General features: G+C 44.9%; 1 long non-coding RNA gene across 3 annotated transcripts; it reads right to left on the bottom strand.

The window, feature by feature from the left end:
- Positions 1-1,192: 1,192 nt before the first annotated feature.
- LOC142091088 (uncharacterized) lies at positions 1,193-11,190 on the bottom strand. 3 transcript variants are annotated; one of them, XR_012676708.1, is made up of 4 exons: positions 11,014-11,190; positions 9,959-10,231; positions 3,652-3,794; positions 1,193-2,478 (listed from the first exon to the last, which is right to left on the bottom strand). It is a non-coding gene; the product is annotated as an uncharacterized LOC142091088 (long non-coding RNA). The 3 variants fall into 3 exon arrangements; XR_012676706.1 differs by lacking the exon at positions 11,014-11,190 and adding an exon at positions 5,327-5,427 and having other exon boundaries at positions 9,959-10,275; XR_012676709.1 differs by lacking the exons at positions 3,652-3,794; positions 11,014-11,190 and adding an exon at positions 5,327-5,427 and having other exon boundaries at positions 9,959-10,275.
- Positions 11,191-11,703: the final 513 nt, after the last annotated feature.

Raw genomic sequence — 11,703 nt, 5'->3', positions numbered from 1 at the left:
TCGATTGCAAACCCAGAACATAGATGATCTTACTGATAAACATGTATAACTGGTGTTTTAAAGAGTAATGACACACATGGGAAGTTGAGGAATTTCAGCCTTTAAAATCTACAGTAACTTACTGTTTCCTTCAGAGATGTGGTATGCTTACACCTGTTGTACCCTCTTAACTGAATGACATACACCTGCAAGCTTTCCTTTCCAATGTAAAGTCACCTAGTTAGTGCAGCAGACATGCAAAGTTCTCACAGTTAAACACTTTGCAAATTGAAACTAATCTGAAGCAGCAGTCAAGGAATTTACAGTACTTACTCAGTTTTCCCCTTGTAAGCAGGAAGACACTCTTAAGCTCACAACCCATTTTGGAAACTCCATTTTCCATGACATCCTCCAATTTGCAGCTTCTAGTAGCCATTCTCAAATTCATCGAAGCATTCTCACTCACTTTTCAGACACTTTGTACTCATCAGCTCTTAATTTTTCATCACACTACAAGACTGGGTATTTCCAGAAGTGTCATTCATTGTAACCAGATCATGATGTTTCTCAGTCAGTTTAAATCTACACTCACTGAATTCCCGTAGATCAACAGCAGAATCAGCTTTTTAATTTTTTTCCTATCAAATACCCAATAGGAATTTAAAGAGCTCTTACACCATGAAGACTCAAGCTCACACCATACACTAGAAGGTAAACCTAAATTTTACCTTCAGACAGAGTATTTTCTGTGACAAGCCTTAATGTGAGCTAGCAGGTGATCCCCTTCAAGAAAATATACATTTCCTTTCTGAACACAGTAGGAGGAGCAAGAGCTATGAAGACAGAGAGTTATTACCCTGATTACTTTAAAATTCAACAAGAATATTGTGATCAGTTTTGAGAATCAAAAGTTAAAAAGGATGTGGACAGATTGTAGACTCCACAGAAAGGCAAGAATGACCCTGTGAGAACAAGGTGAGAAAGGGGTTGGGTGTGGGGTTTTTCCCCCTGAAGAAAGGCAGTAAGGAAGCAGGATTGTAATCACAATCATCTGTTTGCTCTAAGGAGACCCTAACAATGTGTCTTTGCCTAAAGCAGGGTTAGAATACAAAGCCATAGATTTTATCTACAGAAAGAACATGTATTAAGATACACTTAAACAGCAAAACGTGAATAATCCCAATTCATAATGACATTCAGGAACACCTTTTTAGTAATAAAAAAAACTTTTATTCAACATCCTGTAAGAAAAGATACCTCATGAAACATACAAGCAGCACCTTAGAACTAAGATAAAGTCATCTTAAAATTATTACACACCATTTAAGATAAAGTCTAACACAGAAAATACGTCTAATTACCAAGGCTGTTCATTAATGGCAATTACATATATGGCTATACCCATTTGCAAACAATGTTCTGTTTTCTTTCCTTTTCTTTCTTCCTTCTAAAGGAGTTCCTAAATAAAAGCTGCTGCATGTTCTTCAATGCAGTTCCCATCTCCTAATATAGTTTGAATTTACTTCCACTTAAGCGGCACATTCCTCTAAGCAAAGAGAAGTAAAATCATGCTTAAATCTACCAAGTTAAACTGCGGTTTTATTAACATTGTATGTGTTAGATGAAGGATTAAGCAAACCACCCATGTCCACTGAGCTGTTGAGGTGTTGGCCCTGTTCCCCTATCCATTCAGTCAGATGCATGGACCACCCAAAAGGAGATGGGGACTGAGGTCAGAGACCTGATCTGGCCTACAGAAATTCCTGAGGTCCTTCTCATGTCACAGTGACTCCTCTTAGTAGAAGCAAAGAGACACAGGGGCTGAACTCTTCTCAGGGTTAATGACCATCTCTGCTTCCCAAGGGGTTCCTCATGGGTTCTCCTGGAAAACTTTCGGCAAAGGGAAGAGAAGGGCATCAGCTCTGGAAAACAAACGGATCCACAGAGAGACTTCTCTTCGGGCTTCCAGCCAATTCTTCAAAACAAACAGAGAATCGGATTTATAGGAGGAACAGCAGAATTGCAAGGTTAGCTCAAAGCCAGCTGAGATAGAAGGGAAGAGTCCAAACCTCAAGTTCAATACCATGGACATCTTTCCTGGCAAATCTTAATGGGAAGAACTGCATACTGAATCTCCAGACTTGTCTTCTGGGAGTCCCCTTTTGCTCTTCTTGATCAAAGCATACTGAGAGGATGTGTCTCCTTCAGTGCATTTCCAGGACTCTATGGATGCTGAAGGCACATAGTCTGAATTACACAAAATAACATAGTCATCCTTCAAGTCCTCAGATCCTGGAGGACTGCAGTAATTGGATTCTACAGGAGCACAGCCATCAAACACTGGGGGAATGGAGTGACCAAAACCTGGTGGAAGGCAGTCCTCAAATTCTGGATGGGTGGGGTTCCCAACGTTTGGGGCAACACACGTTCCATTAACTGAAGCAGGAGGCTTTACAGCTTTCATACCTTTGAGCCCTGGCAGTTTGGGTCTTTCTCCATCTGGAAGCAAAAGAGTCAGTTGAGTAGAAATCTCTTTAATGCCACTGACTAGACAAGATTATGATACAGACACAAGAAAAACACACGGCCAGGAGTTAGCAAAGGCTGGCCAAAGAATATGTGCAAAGCGGTCAAAGAATATGTGTGGAGGGAGGGAAGCACGGAGGCAGAGAGGCCAGGTCAGCCCCCCAAAGAACTCAAGGCCACTGACCAGCCGCCAGCAGACGCTGGGGCTCCCCAAGCCAAATCTCACAGTGCACGCTCCTTCATCGCTTGCGCACAGGGCTAGTTTACCCATGGCCAGGCCTTCAACAGGTATGTGGAAATGGGGGAGGTGACAGACCCCTGGGTGAGCGCTTGCCTGCAGAACAGCACCAACGGGCACGAGCACTCGCAGCAACTCCTGTATTTGTCTTGGCTGCTCCTTCCTGCCTCTCGCTCACACAAGGTAGGAGCGAGTGCCTGTGGTTACAGCAGGGCTCAGGCGCAGCATGCAGCCTGCTGGGCCCGGCCTGCCCGCAGACCCCGCACCCACAGGACTTCCCTCAGCCCCCACCGCCTACATGGGCAGGCAGCTGGCTCTGCTCCCAGCTCCAGAGCTCAGGCCTTTCCCACCGCCCCCAGGGAAAGATGTGGGTATAAGTGCAAAGGACATGGGGGCACCCACAAGCACAGCCTGAGCAGCCCCTCGCAGGAAGGGGCACAACAAGGGACTCTCCTACGTGGAGAGCCAAGCACTTTGGGGCACCAGGGCTTCACTGCCCATTCTTTCTCCGCCATGCTCAGCTGGTGGGAGCAGGCCTTATGGCCAACAGCTCACTCCTGCCTGCACTGGCATCTGCCAGTAATGCTGGGCAGAGCCACCCAAACATTTTGGATAGGGCTGACTGCAGCTCTGCATGCCAAGAGGTAGAAAAGGGCCTGGACTTTAGCTGCACTGGCATTGCAGTCCCTGACCACAGCATGGGGGAGCACCGGCCAAACATGCTGCCCTAAGCACAAGCCAGGTGCTAAGCACAGTGGACCTGCGTGGCCCATAGCACTTGCCCTTCCCCAACCTGAACCTTGCTTCTAATCCATTGCACAATTCAACAGGAAATTCTGTTAAAGCTCGTTTGATATTTTACTCTAGTTCAGTTTTTGCTTTGTTTGCTTGCTTTTGCTTCTGATTACCTTGAAATTTGGAGTCAGAAAATATGTCACTTGGTCAGCTGTTGCTGGGTTAGCCTTTTTGTTGCTTCTCAGCAAATCTTTACTCCTTTGCGCAGTGGAGTTTGTACCATCTAGTCCCTGCTCACTAGGATTTTCATCATTTTCTGATAGGAGAAAACAAACATTTAATTGAAAACAAACTCAGAGTGTGGGCAACAACAAAGAGGGAGTTCAGATGTCCATTCCTGGGATGACTTCTGACTGCCTTCCTTTAAACACCCTTCTGAAGCTACTTCTGGGACAGGAATGGAGGTTTTCATAGTATAAGAAAGAAAAACACTAAAAAGCACTAGCTCAAGGTTCAGACTTCAGGCAGCCAAAATGGCTTTGGCAAACACACCAGCACAGACAGTTGGTGACCAGTGCCTACAGTTACAGCATTTTCACCTGAAAATCATTACAACTCCCTCTGCAAAGTGTTCCCATAGTAGTTCAACATGTTTTTCTCAGGCACTGGTTGATGAATCCAGTGCTGGCAGGAAAGTAACCAGTCTGGGGACTCACATGAGGGTAGGGGCCAGCTACAGGATGCTCCATAAGTAATTATGGGGATCTGGGCTGAGTAACATCCTCCATGAGGAAATACCTTGTTTAAAGCAGAAAGTAAACATAAATGTCTATGTTTCACAGCTGAAGCCAATTTTCTAAAATTATTAATTTGTATATTTACTGAAAACTCAGAAAAAAATGTAAATTGAAACCTAAGTCTCTGCCATGCCTCTGAAGTAGGAGATCTTGAGTTTCACTTCACTTTACCCACTACCTCCATCACTTCCTATAACTACAAAACACAGCAGGAAAGGAGCCCAAGAAGATACATCTATTCCCTGAGCCACCCAGTTCACCCGCGATACCTCTAGTGTTGCAGTGCTCAGCACTCAAATGCTGCAGGAATCACTTCTGTCCACAAGAGAAGCCACTGGACTCCTCACACACCCGCCTTAGGGGTGACACCAGGGTCTGCTCCCTTTGCTCCCTGCAGATCACATCTTGGTGTCAAGGGGACAGGGCCTCCAGGCTGATGAGCTACGTGTGCCAAACACCATGCAATAGCCTGGCTCTGAGCCAGGGTGGAAACGCCTCCTACCAAGCTGGAGGAACTGTGCAAGGATCACAGGGGGGAAGAGAGCATGGGGGAGGACAGAAGGACAGATGGAAGGATCACTGCAGTTAACACAGGAGAGATACTGCCCTGCGCAGTCTGAACAGCCCCCTCTGCCCAGAAAGCGTGGTGCTTAACAACTGTGCAGGGCAATTGGAAGAAGGGAAAGCACCAGCCATTCCCAGGCAGTGAGTAGCTAACAGGAGCCGTAGGTCTCTGCACACAGCTGAAGAGGTCACAGCCCACTGGGCTGGGGTAGGAAGGACCTGAGGCTGCAGAAAACTCATTATCTCGATAGTCCTAGTCCAGTGCACATGTGACTACCCTGGTATTAATGCTGTCAGCTGCTCTGAGTACTTCGAGTAATTTGGATCTTTCAAATTTCAGGTATTTCTGTGCTAGAAAAAGATCCCCTTGATTACAATACTCAGTTTAAATAAGACAATCGGGCCTCACTAAACCACACCCAGACAAATCACACCCTTGGCTCCCTCTCTGTGACTGACAGGAAGCCACACAATGAGGGATGTTCACATGAACAAGGACTGTTTTTATCCCTTTCTTCACATTCCTCAGGATTGTCTCTCTCATCTGTAAGGCTCAAACTTGTCAAATGCTTGGTACTGTGATCCAAACTTAAGCCAAGGCAAGTAAAAAGCAGACAAATACACTTGAAACATTTGCAGGAAGAGGTGGAAGAATTCATATCCACCATATCACCCAATTCCCTATAGCTCATCCCTTACTAGAGGAAAGTAAGGCTCAGGAGCACATAACTAAAGATAACAGCTCTGCTTAAGAGCGTCTCACCGCTCTGGATCATGGAGAATATTCTACCCACTGATCATCTTGTATTTTTCATGCACACTCCCCCCAAGAATGCACCCTCCCCCCAATTCTCTTTTCTCTCTGACCTTTCCTGCCCCAAGTCCTCTCTTCTGTTTAGCTTAAAGCCTTTCAAATCACTACCCATGCCTTCCTACCAAACTACCTTTTTGTCTGCATTAGCTGACATGTGGTGGACCAACGTTGCATTTGAATTGCAAAGTGCCTCCAGGCAGTAACAGCCTCTTGTTAGAGAAGGCCACCATCTTCCATCCTCTGGGCCACACCGATCCACTCTCTCCTCACCTTATGCATTGCTGCAGGGACCCATGATTCTCATTCCCATCTTGCCCCCATTGGGGTGTGAGCTACTTAAAAGAGGCAAACCAGAAGATCTTCAATTTGTATTAAAATCTCACACAGGCCTTGGAGCTAACAGGGAGCTCCTGAGCAGCAGCACAGCTTCGTGCATACTGCGCAACGCTGCCATGGTTGAGCCCAGTTAACAAAGGCTCACCCACACAGCTCCAACGGTGACATGGTGTCTGGGCTCGGGGAGGACACATCACATTCAGGCCAGGGTCACCGACTTGGGAGTAAACATGGGTGTCCACCACTGCCAGCACTCACCAACACTGTGCTCCCAAAAGTGACCGAACCCAGAAGAGCCTCACGAGGCAGAGATATGAGACCCCGTTTTACCAGCCAATGTCCCTCCTCCAAATGACAAAACCACCTCTCAGCAGACCACGAAAACAACAGGAAAATGGCAGCTGCTGGGCCCTCCTAAGGCCTTGCCACAAAGGACCAGCTCGGACACTCCCAGCACAGGACCTTGGCAGCAGGCAGGGCTGAAAGTCCTTCCGTCGATGTGGAAAAGCCTCAGGCAGGCAGTCCCTGCAGAGCCATGTGCCGTCACCAGCACTGACAGCAGCATAAAGCTGCAGCCTGCTAGTCTTAACCTAACTTGTAGTAGAAACTGGACTGGTCAGATATTCCCCAAAATGCAGGGAACTGGATCTACACATGAATGGCTATTTAAGTAGGGTGTCTGTATTCTGAAAGTGTTGAATAGAATATCTTACCTGACCTGTCTTTGTGCTTCTGAAAATGCCGTATCAGCGCCACCAAGACAGTAATAGTTACAACTCCTAGTAATACTATGAGAATATAGAACAGTACACGAACAGGATTTCTTCTGAATGTCTCCTTTTGCTCTACTAGGAAAATTCAGTTGTAAAAAACACTTACGGTACCTTCATCCAACTGCACTATGTTAGCTTGATTGATCTTAATTATTTTTGTAACATCCTGTAAGTACATTATTGTCAGAAAGCTGACTTCTAAAATGCAAGGTTACGTTCTTTAATTTCTCTAAGGATTTCAAAACCAAAGGGCCTCTTTTCACAAAGCAGATATGGGAGCCTGTAACCCATGACATTGGGACAGACCTCAGCCAACAGCCTCACTCACTGGCTGTTCTGTCTGCCTCACACCACCAACTGAGAAATCTGTAAGGTGTGTTAAGAATAGCTAGTGAGATATATTCACACACTGCCGTGATACTCAGATATACTTGTCAGTCTCTCTGTATCACTCTGGTTGGGTTTCTGTATCACAGAAAAATCCAAAGAGTACATCAGCCTTGTGTTCCAGGGAAGCACGTGCAGCATTGAAGCAGCACTCGTGCCATTTCATTGGGAAGCTAAGATGTCACTGCCCAGAGCTGTGCTGGCCCATGAACACAAGAGTCTGCTGGCACTAAATGAAGGAGACAAGGCAAGCAGGAAATGTGATTATTTTTTTTTTTCTTACAGTAATTGTTTTTCTCTCTCAGATGTGTCCCTTGCCCAATAAAAAGGCTAATTTTAGCCCAAAAAGTTGTATCAATGTAATGACACTAGTTAGACCTCTTACACTGTGAAATTTAGAACAAAACTAGAATTGTAGGCAGCATTTAATTAAAAGTTTCCCAGTTTCCCCACCATGGTAACTCTTGCAGATGTGAAAGTGGATCTTTTCCCAATTTGGGGGATAGTCAAACTCAAATCCACCAGAAACTTCTTCTGATGCATCTAAACCAGCAATCATCTGAACAAAGGATATGGCATTTACTGACTAAAATAACCCTCATTTTTCTATCACAGCTCATAGTATTTATATTGGAGTAACAAACTAGAAACAAAATGACATTTTCTGCCAGCCTATGTCTTTGGCTGGAGCAGTCATACTGGCAAAAGAACACCCAGCTTTACCCAACAAGGCTTACCCTAGTTAGTCTTTGTTTCATCCATCTGTTAATTAGCTAATTGCTAGTGCATTTGGGACAGTCTCTTACATAATCCATCTGGGTTTGTGTATTGAATCTGGATTAAAAAACCCCTTTGCTTAACTGAGAGCCAGCATTTTTAAGTGATGCTCACCAACTTTGACATTAGCAATGCCTTCATAGACAGTTCTCCCATCTCTGTCATTCACTTCTATAGAATATCTGCCACGGTCACGTTCCTGAATTCTGTCTAGTCCGAGACTGTAATTAGACACAATCTCAGACCTATTAACATATTCCTCATGGTACCAAAACCAAGAACCATTTGTCCAAGAAATTTCTGTGCTTTCTTTTTTCCAGACTACCTGGAAGAAGTGTTTCAGCTTTGTCTCTGTTCGATTCAAGAACACGGATCCACCAATAAGTTCTGTGATATCTTTAAATGTTTCCACTCCTGAGGGGAGAAAAACATATCTGCTCGTTACTGGGATGTTTTACATTCCACAGAGAGTGACCACAAGCAGGAATATTCCTTGTATCTCTTGTTAATTGGAAATGTTCTTTCTTTGCTATAGTTATTTGAAATAGTAGCCTGAAATCAATACAGAGAGATTCACTATAAGAGTGCTTTAATATCTTCACTTGTAATAAGATAGCTTTTTTCCATTTTAATAATGTTTCTTCCATTCCATGTGCTTACACAGATTTTCCTCACTACAACAAGGTGGGCTGAGGGGTGCGTAAGCCATAGGTTAATGGGACTCTACCCAGCCTTAAAATATTCATTGGTGTCATCTGCACAAGGCTTGTCTAAATGGAGGGCAGCCCCTTTCACACTTTGTATCTCCATTACGGTCTCTGCTCTTACTGCTGGTCACATACAGGTAGTGGTAAAATACCACCCCCAGAATGTTGCAGCAGGAGCACAGAGCTTAAGGTGAGCTGCAAAACATCTTGGGTAGGTGGGCACTACTTAGCTCACACCTCAAACCTCTGAGGCGGGTCTGCATGGGTAAAGGATCACTGCTACCACAGGAGCTAATCCTGTCCCTGCAAGTAAATTGCTCTATGCCAGCTTGAAATTGTACCCCACATGCACCCTCAAACCATCCCCACTCCCAACCTCTTCCCAACAAGAGATAAGGACAGAGAATGAAGGGCATGGTGTGTGCTAAAAAGAGCAAAGGCAACTTGAGGAAGGACACGCACAGATTTGGAGCTAGAGCACTCCTTCAAGAAAATGGACATGGAACTGCTCGTGCCACTCTGTTCAGGGTTTGGTTTTGCATTACACCCAAAAGCCAGGTCTTCTTGCAGACCATTGCACTTTGGAGAAGGCTTGAAATGCGGCAGGACTTCCCAAAATTAACTTCTAAAAGACTCCTTTAGCAACACGAGAACCACCCCCCAAGGACATGATTGCCCCAAGCAGTCATTCCAGACATTAACCTGCACATATAGAGACCCTCTCTCACCTATGCAAACTATTACATGACACAGGAGTGACACGGGCAGATTGAAGCCTGGGCTCTTGTTACAAAGGGCAGTTTGGGTTGGATTCAAACATTTGGCAAACCACGGGAGTCTGAACCCTGGTAGAACCCTCTCCCAATTCTGAGTTTTACTGGGTTTTCCCGTACTTCTATTTTTCTCTGTGCTGGCAAGTAAACCATAAGCATGGCCTGGCCCAGGGGGAAATGGACCCCTCTTGGCTCACCATCTTGTTGGAATTCAGAAGCCAGAAACCTTCTGAACGCAGGCCCTGGAAAAGGGAACCTGCCAGAGTAACATACACCACTTAAGTGTTGTTTTCAGGATTTGCCATACAATTGAATGCATCTCCTTGCTCTGCCACCACCAGCCGAACTATACTTCTAGACTTATGTCCTACAACACAACTACATTCAGAGAATGGAAGGGAAGAAAGGTGGGAAAGTTTCTCTGCATATTTCATCCCTCTACAAAATACACCATTTGGGGGAAGACCCCGAAGACAAAACAAAGCATGCAAACAGTGCAGGGGCACCTACTGAAAATACATCATCACACATGCATACCACACCCAGACTTACTGTTCAGTTCCAGGTTAAAAGTTTCCTGATGCAAATGCACACCTGATCAAATACTTCTGTCACATACTCTCCCTCATCCCCCCATTGCGTGGGGCAACGGCTCAAGCTGCCGTCGGGGAACACGTGGGCTTTTTTGCAGTAGATCACAGGGGGATTCGCTGCCTGTCTTATCTTGGTTGTCTGTCTTCCAGATGACATGGATATACCCAGCTGATTGCAGGCAGTTCAGGTCAAAAGTAACACAGTCACCTACAAGCCCTCTGACAAGGTGCCCTGTAAAAAGAGAGCACATGCATATTTACTTAAGGGATGTACAGGACATCATATCTATTTGCTTTTTGAAATCTCTTACTACCTTGGAAGCATTTCCACACAGGCTTACAAGTTATCTACCAGGAACCTGCATGCAGCCAGAGCTTGCTTTTAAGCAGAAGGCAGGTAAGAAATTAAGTCCCTGAACAGTTCCCTGAGAACCATGAGAAGGTCCATTTCCTTGTCATGTCCAGGAAGCATTTTACTTGGATTTGATTTAGGAAAGGAGAATCCTACTGGAACGTCCCAAGACATATCAAGAATGTATTTTGAATCAGCATCCATCATATATATTAATGCCTAGGGACACATCTAAAATGTTGTCTTTGACACTCTCCAAAACCCAAATAGTAACTTTTAACAGTTTCCCTACAAAACTGGATCCTGACATTTGCAATAGCTGCTATGTCAGAAGTGGAAACGAACCCTATGCTTTTTGTCATAAGCTGAATTTGGCATGTCTGAGTTATAAAACTACTGTAGTCTCAAGCTCTGAACGAAAATAACTCCCATGCAAATGATAATTGCTTGCTTCTAAAAAGCTAACTGCTTCTCGGCAAAGATTGTTTTGCCTTGACAAGCAAAGATTCTGCCCTACATTGAAACCACCTGCCATAACATAGTTCAGTAGCCTAGCTATTTCAAAATAAGATAGAACGCATCTCAAATAGCCTAAAACACCTCCTGCTTGTCTGTCTACCCACCCAATGGAAAAGAAGGAGAAAAAATTTTCTGATTCCTACCTCCAGGAAACAGAGGAAAGGCATTAACTAAAAGGCACAAAAACCAAGTTGCCTCAAACAGCAGTGTCATCAGAATCCATTTTCTATTCCGTGTTCTTGTATTGCTCTGGCTCCAAGTCAGAGACGGCAAGTTCAAGTCCCTGAAGCACAAAAGATGAAATTGCCTTCAACATTCAGGGCTATTGGGAGGGCAAGGCAGCCAGAGTGCTTTGCTGGGTACCGACAATATCAAGGCAGCAGCGTGAGGAGGAAACTCATTCTCATCCTCTACTCCTGACTGAAATGCAGAAACTAGAGTGAAAGGCAACAGGGAAGACAGGGGGTTATTGGGAAAAGAGAGCAAATATTTATTTTTGTGGGCCCTCTGGCAGCCCTGCAACCACAAGCAGAGGGTGGTGATGAGAGTGAGGAAAGCAGGAAGGCAGAACAACGCATAACTCTGACTGACCTTCTGTGCCATAGTACCCCTGAAGAACTGTAACATCTCAAGTGCCAGGATGCTCAGAATAGGGAGGAGCGTCCTAATCAGCAGTTTGTAGGTCCCTAAATCTCCACATTATTCCACTGTGGATCAGACTTCATGAAGGCTAAGGCAGCTTTCAGTAAACCTCACTGGACTGGGTTGACCTCCATAGCTATGTTAACACATTTCAAAATAAAGATCTAATTTTTCTAGCTGTTAAATTCAAG

The sequence above is a fragment of the Calonectris borealis genome, chromosome 1, assembly GCF_964195595.1.
Source record: "Calonectris borealis chromosome 1, bCalBor7.hap1.2, whole genome shotgun sequence".
Taxonomy (NCBI): domain Eukaryota; kingdom Metazoa; phylum Chordata; class Aves; order Procellariiformes; family Procellariidae; genus Calonectris; species Calonectris borealis.
Note: the sequence above shows the minus strand (reverse complement) of the source record. Positions and strands in the feature narration are given on the sequence as shown.